At 34.6% G+C, this 17,185-nt stretch overlaps 1 long non-coding RNA gene across 1 annotated transcript; it reads left to right on the top strand.

Moving 5' to 3' along the window:
• Window positions 1-10,906: 10,906 nt before the first annotated feature.
• Window positions 10,907-16,956, top strand: LOC117302383. The gene is made up of 3 exons (XR_004520419.1): window positions 10,907-11,023; window positions 12,130-12,214; window positions 15,316-16,956. It is a non-coding gene; the product is annotated as an uncharacterized LOC117302383 (long non-coding RNA).
• Window positions 16,957-17,185: the final 229 nt, after the last annotated feature.

Below are 17,185 nucleotides of genomic sequence, written 5' to 3'. Positions count from 1 at the left end.
ATCATCATCATCATCATCATCATCATCATCATCATCATCATCATCATCATCATCATCATCATCATCATCATCATCATCATCATCATCATCATCATCATCATCATCATCATCGTCGTCGTCGTCATCATCATCATCATCATCATCATCATCATCATCATCATCATCATCATCATCATCATCATCATCATCATCATCATCATCATCATCATCATCATCATCGTCATCATCATCATCATCATCATCATCATTGATCATTTAGGCTGTGTGCATCCAGTGTGAGATGTAACCCTCCTCATGTAAATCCATTGCCTTTTGGTCCATCTATTGTCATTTACCTCCTTCTCAAAAACTACTTCAGAGGGAACCGTTTCTCACAATGTGTTGTACTATCAACAGCTGTCCATTGCTCGTTACCATGTGATTTTTTAAACTAAAAATTATTTTTGAGTAATATTGCCAATAGTGTCCAGTGCCTTTAAACAGTTCAGTCTTGGTTTGTTCAATCTTTCCAACTCCCAAACTAGTGAAACATGGACCCGTTACCGATTGTTGATTTGTATTATTCAACCTATAGGGTATTGCAGTGACTCACTTCCTTTGAGGCAAAGTAGTACTAAAGTGTCATCACATTCCAGTCCCAACCATAGCCAGTCAGGCTGACTTTCTTTTAAAAGACACAGAGTTTCACTAAACAACTTGCCTCAGATTTGACCTGCACTGAAGTTATGTTTCAGGAAAGAAATTGAAACACATACAGAAAATGCTGAGCTTCACACTCTACTATAATGGAGTTGAAAGTACCCGTGTTTCACTCATAAAAGAGTTGTCCGCGATTATGGCTCTTTGCAAGATTGGTATGGGGGACGGAACGAGTGGCTCTTCAATAGTTTATATAAAGAGAATTCCAGACATCGTTCTGCTTGTTCTTTCCTCAATGTTGATCCCTAAAGAGTGGAGGACTGATGATAGCGTAATTTATATAATTAATTGATGGGTTACAAAACGAACCGAGTACAGAAAAACAATTAAGACAAATTGGAACTAGTGCACAAACTTCCTTTTTTTTTTTTTTTTTTTGCCGTTAAAATCTTTCACAAAAATAAATAGAAAATCGCTGCAGTCAAATGGAACAAACGCCACACTTTGTTGCTAACAACCGTCACGTGTAAAACAAAAAAAACATCATCAGAGGCCAATACCAGTTGATACGAATAAACTCTTTAAGATGCCTATTTAAATAAAAAGACTTCTCTGGAGAGAAAGTACTTTTTTTCAAAAATATTGTACTTGAGAGGGACCAGTTTCTCACAATGTGTTATACTATCAACAGCTCTCAAAAGCTGTTGACTCTAACAATTATTTTGAGTATTACCAGTACTGTGCAGTGCCTTTAACTTCGGAGAGAGACATGCTTTCCCTGGGGACGGTTTCTCACACTTTTTGCATTGTCTAAGAAAGAAGAGGAGATGGGAGGGGGATGTGAGAGAGTCAGAAAGGATGACTGTCCTCATAAACCAGAGTATGAGTAATTCAAAGCGTCGTAAACAAACGTAACCCTCAGCAGGATATCGCTGAGTGTGGCTTCCTGAAGAACTTAATTTGTTGGAGTCGACAACTTTCCATCCCAGCCCATATTATTTGACACCTGAAAACAGGCAGCTTCAGATTCACTCGCCGCCCCCCCCCCCCCACCTTCCTCAAGAACCTAGGAGTACTCTGCAATGCTACATCTTTGATTCAGAGGTATTTAAAGTTTCAGTCCAGATTGCCAGATGTCAACCTTAGTCCTGACGAGCTACATGGGAACTTCCGTGTAAGACCAGAGACCTATTTAGAGTTGACAAAGTTGGTTTGCTCAGCCAGTTATGAATTGAGACTGCTTGGCACGGAATGAATTAAGAGCCAAATCTGATTGCGGTCACCCGACCGTTCTGCCTACTGTTTCAATGAGGGTAGTTTATAAATAAAGATTAAGTGTGGATTTACCAACATCCAGTATGTAAGAGCATGCCTGCTGTTAACATGGCCCAATTTCATTGAGCTGCTAAACACCAACATTTGCAGAGAGGGAACCATCAGTCGGCTTAGTAGATTTCGGTCGATAGTTATGTTTTTTTCAACCAAAAATCTAGCGTAGGGCCACCCCTATAGACCTTGATCATGGTGCAGCCATCTTGAATTTCTCCCATTGGTATCAATGTTACCAAACTGAGGCTGGAAGAACAAAATAGTCTGTTTCATATTTTGCAAAATGATTATTAGCATCAATTACTATTGTTTGATACGAGGAACGTGACCAAGATGGATGCAGCACAATAAAGGTCAATTATAGCCAATAAGAGATATTTTAAGTTGTCAAACTTCCTATTACAAATTGGTAGGTTAAATTTAGGCGTTGAAATTAAATCATTCAAAAGTTGTTTAACAATTATTTTCGTAACTTATTAAGGATTTATTTGTGGAGTGCGCCCTCTGTAGCTCAGTTTTAGGTAGGTAATGAAGCGGGTAATTTTGATGTTGATAATCGTTGATATTTTTATGTTGTACTTCAGGCAAAATGTCTCCTTCAAGCCCATCCATAGGCTTCGTGTCAATGTGGCTGTTTGACAAAGGATGGCCGGACCTATCAAGGTATGTTTTAGAGTGATATATTGAGAAACACGCATACCCTGACACCTTTATGTTTGCATGTTTTGATTTTAACGATTACACGACCCTGACCGCATGGTCACCATACATCCACCTATGAGTCGAGTGCGTTCTTTTTGAAAAAACCCAAAACTGTATTTCTCAACATGCAACTATCCCCTTTTTGACTAACTAAAAGAGCTCAAAAGTGTACATTCATGGAGGTAAACTCGGTTTCCCCGGCCGCTCACTAGATTGAACAGCAACACCGTTCCATTCATTATACAACTGAATCGCAAGCAATAGACAATTCTCTTCTAGAGACATAAGAATGATTTTGATTGGTCTCGAGGAATGAATGGCTTTTTAAGATCCAATTGTTGAGCTCCTTAATTAAAGACGTGAGTAGTCTGGTACCAAAGGTTTCCCGTATGCATGCAACGAACGCGCTTGTTGTTTACTGGGGATGGGAACGAGCTCGTACGTTCACGTCAAACAAAAGGCCCTTGATTCTACTACTAGACCAAAATAATATACTGCTTGAATCTAAGATTCTTTTATAAGTGAGGAGATTTTAGAAAAAAGGGGGTAATGTTCCGGTTCCTCTTATGTTCATCTCATAAGTCAAATCCGTCTATATCCAGCAATTATGTGTAATAATCGATGTCTTTAGGTTGGGTCACCTCATTATTTGCAACCGTGTGTACGTACATATCTTTACAGGTTTGTATAAAATTAAATTGTTTCGCAAGTTTTATAATTTCCAGTAAGTAAATAACTTATTGATTTTTGTTTTCTCTACAGGTATGTTAATAACTTATCAATTTTTGTTTTCTCTATTTCCCTACAGGTTTTCTCTATAGGTTTGTAAATAACTTTTTGATTTTCGTTTTCTCTATTTTCTCTACAGATTTGTAACTAACTTATGAATTTTTGTTTTCTCTACAGGTTTGTAAATAACTTATGAATTTTTGTTTTCTCTACAGGTTTGTAAATAACTTATTGATTTTTGTTTTCTCTACAGGTTTGTAAATAACTTATCAATTTTTGTTTTCTCTATTTCCCTACAGGTTTGTAAATAACTTATGAATTTTTGTTTTCTCTACAGGTTTGTAAATAACTTATTGATTTCCGTTTTCTCTATTTTCTCTACAGATTTGTAACTAACTTATGAATTTTTGTTTTCTCTACAGGTTTGTAAATAACTTATTGATTTTCGTTTTCTCTACAGGTTTGTAAATAACTTATCAATTTTTGTTTTCTCTATTTCCCTACAGGTTTGTAAATAACTTATGAATTTTTGTTTTCTCTACAGGTTTGTAAATAACTTATTGATTTTTGTTTTCTCTACAGGTTTGTAAATAACTTATTGATTTTCGTTTTCTCTATTTTCTTCACAGATTTGTAACTAACTTATGATATTTTTGTTTTTCTACAGGTTTGTAAATAACTTATTGATTTTCGTTTTCTCTATTTTCTTCACAGATTTGTAACTAACTTATGAATATTTTTGTTTTTCTACAGGTTTGTAAATAACTTATTGATTATTGTTTTCTTTACAGGTTTGTAAATAACTTATCAATTTTTGTTTTCTCTACAGGTTTGTAAATAACTTATTGATTTTTGTTTTCTCTACAGGTTTGTAAATAACTTATCAATTATTGTTTTCTCTATTTCCCTACAGGTTTGTAAATAACTTATCAATTTTTGTTTTCTCTACAGGTTTGTAAATAACTTATTGATTTTTGTTTTCTCTACAGGTTTGTAAATAACTTATCAATTTTTGTTTTCTCTATTTCCCTGCAGGTTTGTAAATAACTTGTGAATTTTTGTTTTCTCTATAGGTTTGTAAATAACTTATTGATTTTCGTTTTCTCTATTTTCTTCACAGATTTGTAAATAACTTATCAATTTTTGTTTTCTCTATAGGTTTGTAAATAACTTATTGATTTTCGTTTTCTCTATTTTCTCTACAGATTTGTAACTAACTTATGAATTTTTGTTTTCTCTACAGGTTTGTAAATAACTTATTGATTTTTGTTTTCTCTATTTCCCTACAGGTTTGTAAATAACTTGTGATTTTTTGTTTTCTCTATAGGTTTGTAAACAACTTATTGATTTTCGTTTTCTTTATTTTCTCTACAGATTTGTTACTAACTTATGATTTTTTGTTTTTTCTATTTCCCTACAGATTTGTAAATAACTTGTGAATTTTTGTTTTCTCTACAGGTTTGTAAATAACTTATTGATTTTTGTTTTCTCTATTTCCCTACAGGTTTGTAAATAACTTATTGATTTTCGTTTTCTCTATTTTCTCTACAGATTTGTAACTAATTTATGAATTTTTGTTTTCTCTACAGGTTTGTAAATAACTTATTGATTTTTGTTTTCTCTACAGGTTTGTAAATAACTTATCAATTTTTGTATTCTCTATTTCCCTACAGATTTGTAACTAACTTATTGATTTTTGTTTTCTCTACAGGTTTGTAAATAACTTATTGATTTTCGTTTTCTCTATTTTCTTCACAGATTTGTAAATAACTTATCAATTTTTGTTTTCTCTACAGGTTTGTAAATAACTTATTGATTTTCGTTTTCTCTATTTTCTGTACAGATTTGTAACTAACTTATGAATTTTTGTTTTCTCTACAGGTTTGTAAAATAATAACTTATTGATTTTCGTTTTCTCTATTTTCTTTACAGATTTGTAACTAACTTATGAGTTTTTGTTTTCTCTACAGGTTTGTAAATAACTTATCAATTTTTTTGTTCTCTACAGGTTTGTAAATAACTTATCAATTTTTGTTTTCTCTACAGGTTTGTAAATAACTTATTGATTTTTGTTTTCTCTACAGGTTTGTAAATAACTTATCAATTTTTGTTTTCTCTATTTCCCTACAGGTTTGTAAATAACTTATCAATTTTTGTTTTCTCTATAGGTTTGTAAATAACTTATTGATTTTCGTTTTCTCTATTTTCTCTACAGATTTGTAACTAACTTATGAATTTTTGTTTTCTCTGTTTTCTCTACAGATTTGTAAATAACTTATTGATTTTTGTTTTCTCTACAGGTTTGTAAATAACTTATACATTTTTGTTTTCTCTATTTTCTCTACAGGTTTTTAAATAACTTATTGATTTTCGTTTTCTCTATTTTCTCTACAGATTTGTAACTAACTTATGAATTTTTGTTTTCTCTACAGGTTTGTAAATAACTTATTGATTTTTGTTTTCTCTACAGGTTTGTAAATAACTTATCAATTTTTGTTTTCTCTATTTCCCTACAGGCTTGTAAATAACTTATGAATTTTTGTTTTCTCTATAGGTTGGTAAATAACTTATTGATCTCGTTTTCTCTGTTTTCTCTACAGATTTGTAACTAACTTATTGATTTTTGTTTTCTCTACAGGTTTGTAAATAACTTATACATTTTTGTTTTCTCTATTTCCCTACAGGTTTGTAAATAACTTATTGATTTTCGTTTTCTCTATTTTCTCTACAGATTTGTAACTAATTTATGAATTTTTGTTTTCTCTACAGATTTGTAACTAACTTATTGATTTTTGTTTTCTCTACAGGTTTGTAAATAACTTATCAATTTTCGATTTCTCTATTTTCTCTACAGATTTGTAACTAACTTGGGAATTTTTGTTTTCTCTACAGGTTTGTAAATAACTTATGATTTTTTTTTTCTGTACAGGTTGTAAATAACTTATCAATTTTTTTTTTCTCTACAGGTTTGTAAATAACTTATCAATTTTTGTTTTCTCTACAGGTTTGTAAATAACTTATTGATTTTTGTTTTCTCTACAGGTTTGTAAATAACTTATCAATTTTTGTTTTCTCTATTTCCCTACAGGTTTGTAAATAACTGATGAATTTTTGTTTTCTCTATAGGTTTGTAAATAACTTATTGATTTTCGTTTTCTCTATTTTCTCTACAGATTTGTAACTAACTTATGAATTTTTGTTTTCTCTACAGGTTTGTAAATAACTTATTGATTTTTTTTTCTCTACAGGTTTGTAAATAACTTATCAATTTTTGTTTTCTCTATAGGTTGGTAAATAACTTATTGATTTTCGTTTTCTCTGTTTTCTCTACAGATTTGTAACTAACTTATTGATTTTTGTTTTTCCTACAGGTTTGTAAATAACTTATACATTTTTGTTTTCTCTATTTTCTCTACAGGTTTTTTAATAACTTATTGATTTTCGTTTTCTCTATTTTCTCTACAGATTTGTAACTAACTTATTAATTTTTATTTTCTCTACAGGTTTGTAAATAACTTATCATTTTTTTTCTATACAGGTTTGTAAATAACTAATTTAATTTTGTTTCTCTATTTTCTCTACAGGTTTGTAAATAATTTATTTATTTTTGTTTTCTCTACAGGTTTGTAACTAACTTATCAATTTTTGTTTTTTCTACAGGTTTGTAACTAACTTATTATTTTTTTTTCTCTACAGGTTTGTAAATAATTAATTTGGGTTTTCTCTACAGGTTTGTAAATAACTTATCATTTTTTTTCTCTACAGGTTTGTAAATATTGATTTTTCTCTTTACATGTGCTTGTTAAAAGCTTAGTTTCAAAACTGTACTTATTACAAATGCAAGTATTTGGTTTTTAGTTATATTATAAGGGAAACTGATTGGGTAAAATACTTTGTGGTTAAACAAAGGGAAATTAAAAACGGCGGGATTTGAATCAATGACCTCCAGATTAATGTGTGATGTTATATACCAGCTGAGCTATCTAGCCCTTTGTTAACGGTATTTTGTTTACACTTGTTCGCATAATTTGTCTAAATTGCTTGCATATAATTGCCCTAATTTGTTACAATATAAACTCAGTGCTGTCTTCTCTCGTTCTGTTTTCTAGGATGCTAGTGGACAGTACATTGAGGAACTGGAATTCGGGAGTTGGAACATTACGGTAGTCATGGAGACTCACTCTGACCGAGTGGCATACTCAGTATTTACCTATAGACCTTCGTATTGTAAGGTCACAACCTGAGTTTTTGCCAAACGAATTGGAAAGATATGGAAAGCCATAATGCAAATCAAAAACAGATCTCCATCGTTTGTAGAAATGTTACAGAAATATTTAAAAATATGTTTAATTTGTTGGAAACAAGTTATAAAGAGATATTTCAAACCATAAATCTTTACCGAAAATGTTGAATGTTGTCACAATGTTTTCAACACATTGATTGTTTTGCCAACCGGCGCACTTTGTTTATCAACAATGGACTAATGGGTGAAACTTTATTTAACTGCACTCTCAGCTCTGAATGAGGGGGGGGGGGGGGGTAGGCACAAAATGGCTCAACATTTAATTATTATATATTCAAATACATGTATCGTATATTTTATTTATCATTGTGTTTACAGAGAGAACATGCTTTTTTAATAAAAGGTTAGCATCTGTTCAAATAAAAAGTGCCTCCGGATTCAAATTTGTTATAGGAGTACTCTCAGATAGTAAACAATAAAATCGTCCAATGACGATTTGACCAATGGGGAGAGCTTCGTTTTGTTATCCTTATTAGTTGCATTAAAGGGAAGGTACACGTTTGGTAATTGTCAAAGACCAGTCTTCTCACTTGGTGTATCCCACCATAACCAAAAAGTAACAATAAAAACATGCCTGTGAAAATTTGGGCTCGCGAAGTTGTGAGAAAAATAATGACGAAAGAAAAAACACCGTTGTTGGACAATATTTGTATGTGTGTGCTTTCAGATAAGAATAAAAGACTCCTAGCTAGAAGTCTTTTATTATTTTAGTCGGTTTTTAAGTTAATATTTGTTATGAGTAATTACCAAACATTTACCTTCCCTTTAAAGGCTCTGGACACTGTTGGTAATTACTAAAAACAATTGTTATCATACATGATGGTAACGAGTAACGGAGAGCTGTTGATAGTATAACACATTGTGGGAAATGGCTCCCTCGGAAGTAACGTAGTTGTTGAGAAAGAAGTAAAATTATCACTCAAATAATTTGAATAAGAGACCTCAGCTGAAGCCTCGAATTCCAGGCTAGGAAAGCACCCAACTTGCGCGACAAGGGTGTTTTCTCTCCAAGTATTCTCTCGCAAATTCGAAGAGCCCAAATTTTCACAGGTCTTTTATTAATATGCATGATATAGTTGAGATACACCAAGTGAGCAAACTTTTTCACAGGTTTGTTATTTTCTGCATAATAATGTTGAGATATACCAAGTGAGAGCACTGCTTTTTGACAATAATTGCCAAAGGTGTCCATGTCTATAAAGCCTGGGCCCACTTGCATAGAGCTTATTGAGCACAAAAAGTAGCTTAGCACAAAATAATTATGATTACCAGAATAGAGTTACCATCCAAAATAGCATGTCAAATGTAAAATTTATCTCTGCTATCATGCTTCACTTTGCTAAGCAGCAAATTGTTAAGCAATAATTCCCTGCTCAAAAAGCTCTATGATATTGGGCCCTCTGGCATGATGATATGGTACAAAATGTGTTGCTTTAGTCGGGGGGGGGGGGGGGGTGGGCGGGGACATAAACCTCGGGTAACATGGAGGAGTCTAAACTTTAATATTGCTAAGCAGATTTTTGTTTTGCTAAACAGCTTTTATGAAAATGAAGAAAACAAAAAGCCAATGCTAGCTAAATTATTGTAACTTAAAGTATCTGTATCAACCCAAAACATACACCCCAATTTTCTGCCTTCAGGGTCCGCCCCAACATGTTACCCCCTTCTACTTCGATGTGTTTGTTAGGCCTGCATACTTAAAAAAAAAACAGTTTCTCGTTTTGGCTTTTTTAAAGAAAGAGGGAGGCCACTTTTTAAATCCGGTATAGCATTTTTTACCCAACTGAACAGGTCAACTCCCTATTTCTATAATACCACTCATTAAAAAAGTGCCCCAATCAATATGAAAATGTTTAGATGTTTTCTTATTAAAAAGCAGCAGTGAACAAAATATGCACCCCACATTTCTGCCTTTTAGGATCCGCCCCAACGTGTAACCCCTTCTACTTCAAATTAATGTCTTAGGCCTAAATACTTGAAAAATAGTTTATTGTCTGGGCTTTTTAAAAGAAAGAATGAGGAGGCCCTGTTGTAAACCCAAGAAAGAATGTTTTACCCAACTGGCTTAGTCAACTCCCTATCCCCAGATGAAAATATTGTGAACAAAAAACAACTGAGGCAGCAGTGAAAAATAAGTTGTTTTTTTTAGGCGATCTAAAGTATCAATCGGACTTATGCACCCCACTCTTCTGCCATTCAGGACCCACCCCAACATGTTACCCCTTCTAACTACTTCAAATTTGTACAACCTAAAACATGCACCCCTTGTCTGCCACTCAGGACCCGCCCCCAACATTCTACCCCTTCTACTTCAATCTGTATCAATCCAATATGCGCCCCACTTTTGTGCCATTCAGAAGCCCAAACCCCAAATTACCCCTACAAATCTGTTTCAACCCCACTGTCTGCCATTCAGGACCAGAAAACAATAAGCCAAAGCTAGCTACAAATTATTGTAACTCAAAAAATAAACTTATGAGTCCAGACAGTTTGCTAAAGACACTGGACACTATCTCAAAAATAATTACTTGGTAAAGCCACGGAGAGCTGTTGAAACGGCTCCCTCTGAAGTAATGTAGTTTTCGACAAAGAAGTAATTTTCCACTAAAATAATTTGAATATGATTTCGAGACCTCAGAGGTAGAATATTGAGGTTCCGCCGAAATCAAACATCTGCTGAAAGCACTACTTCGTGTGACAAGGGTGTTTTTTTCTTCCATTATTATCTCACAACTTCGACGACCAATAATATTGAGTTCAAATTAATTTCGCAGGTTTGTTATTTTGTGCATAATTATATTGAGATACACCAAGTGAGAAGACTGGTGGTCTTTGACAATTACCAATAGTGTAAATTGTCTTTAAGTAAACAAATAAGTTAGATTTATCATCGTTTTAATTTCTGAAACTGCTTTAATTACAAAAGTTTAGAGTTGGGTTATTTTCGAATCCACGGCTTTGTCTTAAGATTTGGCCCAGGCTAGTTTTGGCCCCCTGCCAGTTGCATGAGCCTTGTATACACTCTATTTTATTTTTATTTTTTATTATGGCTAAACGAGAGGATGGAGCATTAAGTCGAATCCGAAGCCGTGGTTTCGAAAAGGGTCTGTGTGTGTTTCTGTGCCATCCGTGAAATCCAGCCCCTTTTAATTTGATTACGGAGTGCGCCCTTTAGAGGTCAGTTTTAGGCAGGTAGTAAACAAGGAAATTATTTTGACGTTGATCATGCTGATTTTTGTCAGGCAAAATGTCTCCTTCAAGACCATCAATAGGATTCATGTAAATGTGGCTGTTCATCAGAGGCTGACTGGACCTATCAAGGTATGTTTTAAAGTGATATATTTAGAAACACGCATTTCCTGATACTTTTATGTGTGCATGTTATTGTTTTGATTTTAACGAGAACACGACTCTTACCGCATGATCGCCGTACACCCTGACCGGTGGTACCTGACCATTGTACGGCGCGGCCCTCTGGCATGTGGTGGGTGACTGTACGTAGTTGTACGTGTACATAGTAGTTGTCTCTGCTTACACTTACAGTAGTTTTTGGTCCTATTTCAAGCCAAGATTCCAACCAACCAAAGACCAAACAGTGTTTTGAGTCCCCACACATTTAAATGTTTAGTTTCTATTTTGTTTTGTTTTCCCTGTGAAACTTTTTTTTATGGGGGGGGGGGGGGCGGGGCCATATTAAAGAAAAACAATTCACGCGACTTTAACATTTATTGTACATGAATTAGTTTATTTTTTACAGTGATAATGATTGCAATGCTATTGATAATAATTTTTGTTTTAACTTTTCTCTCTGGTTCGAGTTTTCATATTATGATTATTTTTGAGAAAACTAGTTTAAGGCCATTTGATGCCTGGTATTTTTTTACTTTGATTCGCCTTAAGATATTTTATTGTGATCAGTTAGTAACACCATAGGTTTAGTTTTTCAGTTTGGAAAATCTGTTTGGTGAGAAATTATAAAAAATTCTCTCTTTGATTTAAATTTGTTGACAATTTAGTCACTATATATTTTTCAAAGCACCAAGTGTTTTTCCCCCATCTATATCTATCTTTTTTTGTGGGGGGGGGGGGGGGGTCATTTGATGCCAATTAGAATAAAAAAATTGTCCTGTCTCAAAAATCAGACCCTTAATTAAATTTGCGAGAATTTCTCTTTTAAGTTTAAATTGGTTGGCATATTTTTGTCAGAAACACAAATTTATTTTCAGGTCATTGGATGCCAAGCAGTAACACAAAATATTGTCAAGCCTTAAACTTAAGTAATATAAGGTTGAATATTTTTGACATAGTTTTAGAAACTCAAATTTTTTTAGGAACTTTTCAGTCTAATCTGCTTGAAAAAATGATAATAATTTCCCATGACAGTTTATTGGAATTGAATGTTGTTTGACATTATTTTTTTTGTGCAGATCTCATCAAGGGATGTTTGGAATCCAATTGCACCATGGAATTCATGGAATTCAGTTTTGAACATCACCGCTTCAAATTATAACGGTGAGTTCTCAAAACTTACAAATACTCTCATCATTAGATGTGTGTACTTTAGAAATCAATAATGTGAATCTAACGTCTATAATGCCCCTTCAAAAAATTACATGGAGATATAAGTAACCAAACTTTGAAAATGTCTTTGTTTTCTGGTGAAACTGTATAATTATAAAACTTTAAAATTATAAAGTATCAAACTGAAATATGCACCCCACTTTTGGGCTTTCAGGATCTGCCCCCAATATGTTACCCCTTCTGCTTCAAATCTTAGGCCTACATACAAAAATAAAAAAACAGTTTCTCATTTTGGTTTATTACAAGAAATTAAGGGCCACTTTTTTAATCTATGATAGCATTTTTTTAGCATCTCTTGTCTGTCATTCAGGACCACCCCAACATGTTTACCCCTTCTTCACTTGAAATCTGTCAGCCAAAACATATAACCCCTTCGATCGCAAGTATCAAACCGAAATATGCACCCCACTTTTCTGTAATTCAGGACCCACCCCAAAAATGTTACCCCCTTCTTCACTTCCAATCTGTATCAACCCAAAACATGCACCCCACTTTTCTGCCTTCAGGATCCGCCCCCACCATGTTACCCCCTTCTACTTACATACTTAAAAAAAACAGTTTCTCGTTTTGGCTTTTTCCAAGAAAGAGGGAGGCCACTTTAAATCCATGATAGCATTTTTCTACCCAACTGAACAGGTCAGCTCCCTATTTCTATAATACCACTCATTAAAAAAGTGCTCCAATCAGTATGAAAATATTTAGATGTTTTCTTATTAAAAAACACTCTAAAAACAATAAAATTTAAGCAGCAGTGAACACAATAATATGCACCCCACATTTTACCCCTTCAAACTATATCAACCCTATGCACCCCACTTGTCTGCCATTCAGGACCCGCCCCCAACATTTTACCTCTTCTACATGTACTTCAAATCACTATCAATCCAATATGCACCCCACTTTTCTGCCATTAAACATGTTACCCCTTCTACTTCACATGTTAGGCCTACATACTTTAAAAAAATAAAACAGTTTCTCGTTTTGGCTTTATACAAGAAAGAAGGAGGCCACTTTTTAAATCCATGATAGCATTTTTTTACCCAACTGAACAGGTAAACTCCCTATTTCTATAATACCACATAATGTGTTTTTATAAAACAAACTCTAAAAACAATTAAATTGAAGCAGCAGAGGACCAAATATGCACCCCACTCAAATGTGGGGGGGGGGGGGGGGGGTCCTGAATGGCAGGAATTTCTGCCATTCAGGCCCCCCCCCCACATTTTACCCCTTCTCCTACATCTGTATCAATCTGTATAAATCCTATGCATCCCACTTGTTTGCCATTCAGGACCCACCCCCAACATTTTACCCCTTCTAATTCAAATCTGTATCAATCCTATGCGCCCCACTTTTCTGCCATTCAGGACCCGCCCCAACATTTTACCCTTCAAATTTGTATCAATCCTATGCACCCCACTTTTATGCCATGCAGGACCCAGACCCAAAATGTTCGGTCCTACTACTTGCCGTCAACTCGCCGACTTGCCGTCAACTCGCCGTCAACTCATTTTCGTGCCGTCAACTCATTAAATTTACATGAAAAATTTATACATGGGACACGGAAGTGTTAAGTTTGGGCTAAACTACATTTTTCTCATGGTTTTCGGTAAAAATTCATTCACAAAAACGACTTTGTGTTGATAGAAATAAAGTACCAATCATTGACATCTTGGGCCAAGACTAATCAATGTGAAAAAGCAAGATGGCGGCCGACGGTTTTGCTGTTTCGAGATAATTTTTTCACGAGAGAAAAACTCAATTTTTATTCCGAAATATGACCTAAAACTTTCGCGAATTCTCTTTGAGCTGATACTTTACAGTTCTATGCTTCTTTTGTGGGTTTTAAATGTACATTGGAGGAGTTGACGGCGAGTTGACGGCGCAAGTGAGTTGACGGCGAGTTGACGGCAAGTAGTAGGACCCAAAATGTTAGCCTTGTACTTCAAATCTGTATCAATCATATGCACCCCATTTTTCTGCCATTCAGTACCCACCCCCAACATTTTACCCCTTCTACTTCAAATCTGTATCAATCCCAATATGCGCCCCACTTGTCTGCCATTCAGGACCCGCCCCCAACATTTTACCCCTTCAAATCTGTGTCTGCCATTCAAGACCCACCCCACCCAACTTATCAGGGGGTGGGGGGGGGGTGTCAGCAGCCGAGTGGTGGTTGCTGCGCTGACAGTGAAGGGCTTGATAATTTGCTAGAGGTAATCATTTGAAGAAAGTGATACTGTTTATTAAATGGTATAATTCAATTAGTTGTCAGTCTTACAATGCTAAAATGGCTATGAAACTTCTTGTAGGCTAAGATTTTATTGTTTAATGTTAGATTTAAAAACACTTTTTCAGAAAACTGTATGCCGGGCATAAACCCCCTCTCCCAGCGTATGCTTTGTACGCTTGTGAAAATGTTGTCAACTGTGAATGGCCCCTTAGTTTAGTGTCGAAGGTACAACATGTAAACACATGCTTTATTTGTCAACCATCAAACCATCAACATCTTTTCTATTAAACTTTTCAAGACTTTTCAACTATGAGGGTACAATGATGTGCCTATGATCTCATTGACTGGGGTAAGGGGGGGGGGACGGTTCGACTTCAAAGCTGTTTCCACTTGTCCACTGCCTTTAAACCCGTCCTTAGCCTACCTCTAGTACTTTTCAATCTGTGTCAATGCCGAAGGTGCAAAATGCTTACTCTGTTTTCTTAGACCCGCCGCCAATGTTATTACCCCTTGTACTTCAAATCTGTATCACTGCCTGAGGTACAAAACACTTGTTTGTTTTTCTAGACCCGTCGCCGCTATGATTCTGTATAATTCTGTATCCTCATCACCACCCATCTGCCGTTCTTGACCTGTCCCCAATATGAACATCCCTTGAGATGTACAACACTTTTCTGCCAATCTGGATCCACCACCAATCATCAGCCCCTTCTACAAACTGAATTACATCTGTATACAATGTTTTCCTCTTGACATATAATTCATGAGCATTCATTTTGTCTTGTGAACTTGTTTATAGAACACCCAAGATGACGACAAGCATTGGTATGAAAGATGCGCCAGCCTGATTGAAGAGAGCCTGTGAGATGCTGCCTTGTCATGACTTCAAATACGTCATCTTCTCAGCGTCTCAAGCTGATTCAGTTCAACTTTGTGATTCATTCCATACTAAGATGTTAAGGTACGTCTCACGTAGTGAGTTTTAAATTGTTGTAAAAAGATCTGTTTACAAATGGACTCTCAAAAAACCACTCAGACATCAGTCTTTACTGTTTACAACTTGACAAAGTTTATATTTTATTCAAAAGCTATGAATTTAAATCAAAGTAAAGTGTACTGCGTAAACAGATCTTTGCCATGTTGAGCCCTATGTGGCTGTTTATGTCATGAAGTAAAAACATTGCTCGATATAGTCGTGTGCATTTTATAACTCCTGTGCATCAGGCCTGATACTTTGCGGAGACAAATTACGCTGCAATTGCCTCCATGCACTCAGTCTTTGTCATTGCCTTGGTGCCCAAAATGGTCCTCTTACTCTTGCGTTTAACTGAGAAACAGCTGCCTTCCCCTTACAAGAATGAAGCATCAGGCCTGAAGAATGGGTAATGACATGCAGAAATCAAAGAGCACTGAATACAAAGCAATGAAGTAAAAAAGTCATGCAATCTTGTTGTACGTATGCATGGTTAATGTAAAGTGAACATAATTTTTACACAGGTCAGTTAGAGTTAAAACATGTTTGAAATGCTTAGTTTGATTTTTATTATGTGGTAAATGTGGATTTGTATTACACGTGATGATATTTAACTGTAAAACATTGTACAAATTGAGCAGGGCCTTTAGTTTTAAACAGAATGCAAATATATGGAAACTTAGAGTGAACATCTGCATGTCCATAAAGTTTTATGCTTAGTACTTAAAGTTCCGTATTGTATCTTTCCACCATTTTATCTTGAAAAGTAGATTCTGCAAATACATGAGAACCCTAAAATACAGAGTTATCAATTTCTTTTTAGATTTTTTTGATGTGTTTAACTTGGAAATTTGTCAATGCAGATGGTCGTTCTAAGCTTCCATACCATTTTTAGCAACAGTTTGGAAGTCTGGCTTCCTGTCTCTTAGTGCTTTTACAACACTATTCTTACTGTAGGTACCAGACTAATTTCTTCACACACTTGTTAAATATAGCTTATGTTATCAAGGTTATTGTGTATAAAAAGACCCTTTTTAAACAAGCTAATTAAATAAGACAGCTTCATAATTCACAGTAAAGCGAAGCATACTATCTGTTACAATATAAAATAAGAAGTTTGAAGGTTAGAAGTCACGAACGTGTGTTCTGTGCATTTAAATTGATGTAAATAAGAGTTACAGCATGTACAATTTACGCTAAGTGCCGTTTTTAGAGTTATATAAGCAAATATTTATTGAAAAAACCACTTTCCTGTGGATATTTTTGTCACCAGAATACGTATTACATGTAGAATGTTAATAGGACACTCTGTAGTGTATCCTGTACTGTTTTAAGGGTGTTTTGAAGGGTTTTGACTCTCCAGTTTTGTAATTTTCAGTGATTTTTAGAGTTTTTTAGGCAAAAAAAAAATATTCAAATAAAAATTAACGAGCATGCGTTTCAGGCGATTCTAAGAAAATGAATTACCAAAAAAAAAAAGTTTTTACAATTTTGGATTTTCTTTAATGGAAAATAAAAAAAATTAACGAGCGTACGTTTCAGGCGATTTTAAGAAAATCATTCACCGTTAATTTTAATTTTTTTTAATTTTTTTTATTAAAATTAAATAAAATTTAATTGAAAAAAAAATCTCGCCTCCACTTTCCTTCCTACCCGGTCCACCACTCCCCCCTCTCTCTCTCTCCGGGTCCACGCC

The sequence above is a fragment of the Asterias rubens genome, chromosome 18 (assembly GCF_902459465.1).
Source record: "Asterias rubens chromosome 18, eAstRub1.3, whole genome shotgun sequence".
Lineage (NCBI taxonomy): Eukaryota > Metazoa > Echinodermata > Asteroidea > Forcipulatida > Asteriidae > Asterias > Asterias rubens.
This window is presented reverse-complemented; position numbering and strand designations above follow the sequence as displayed.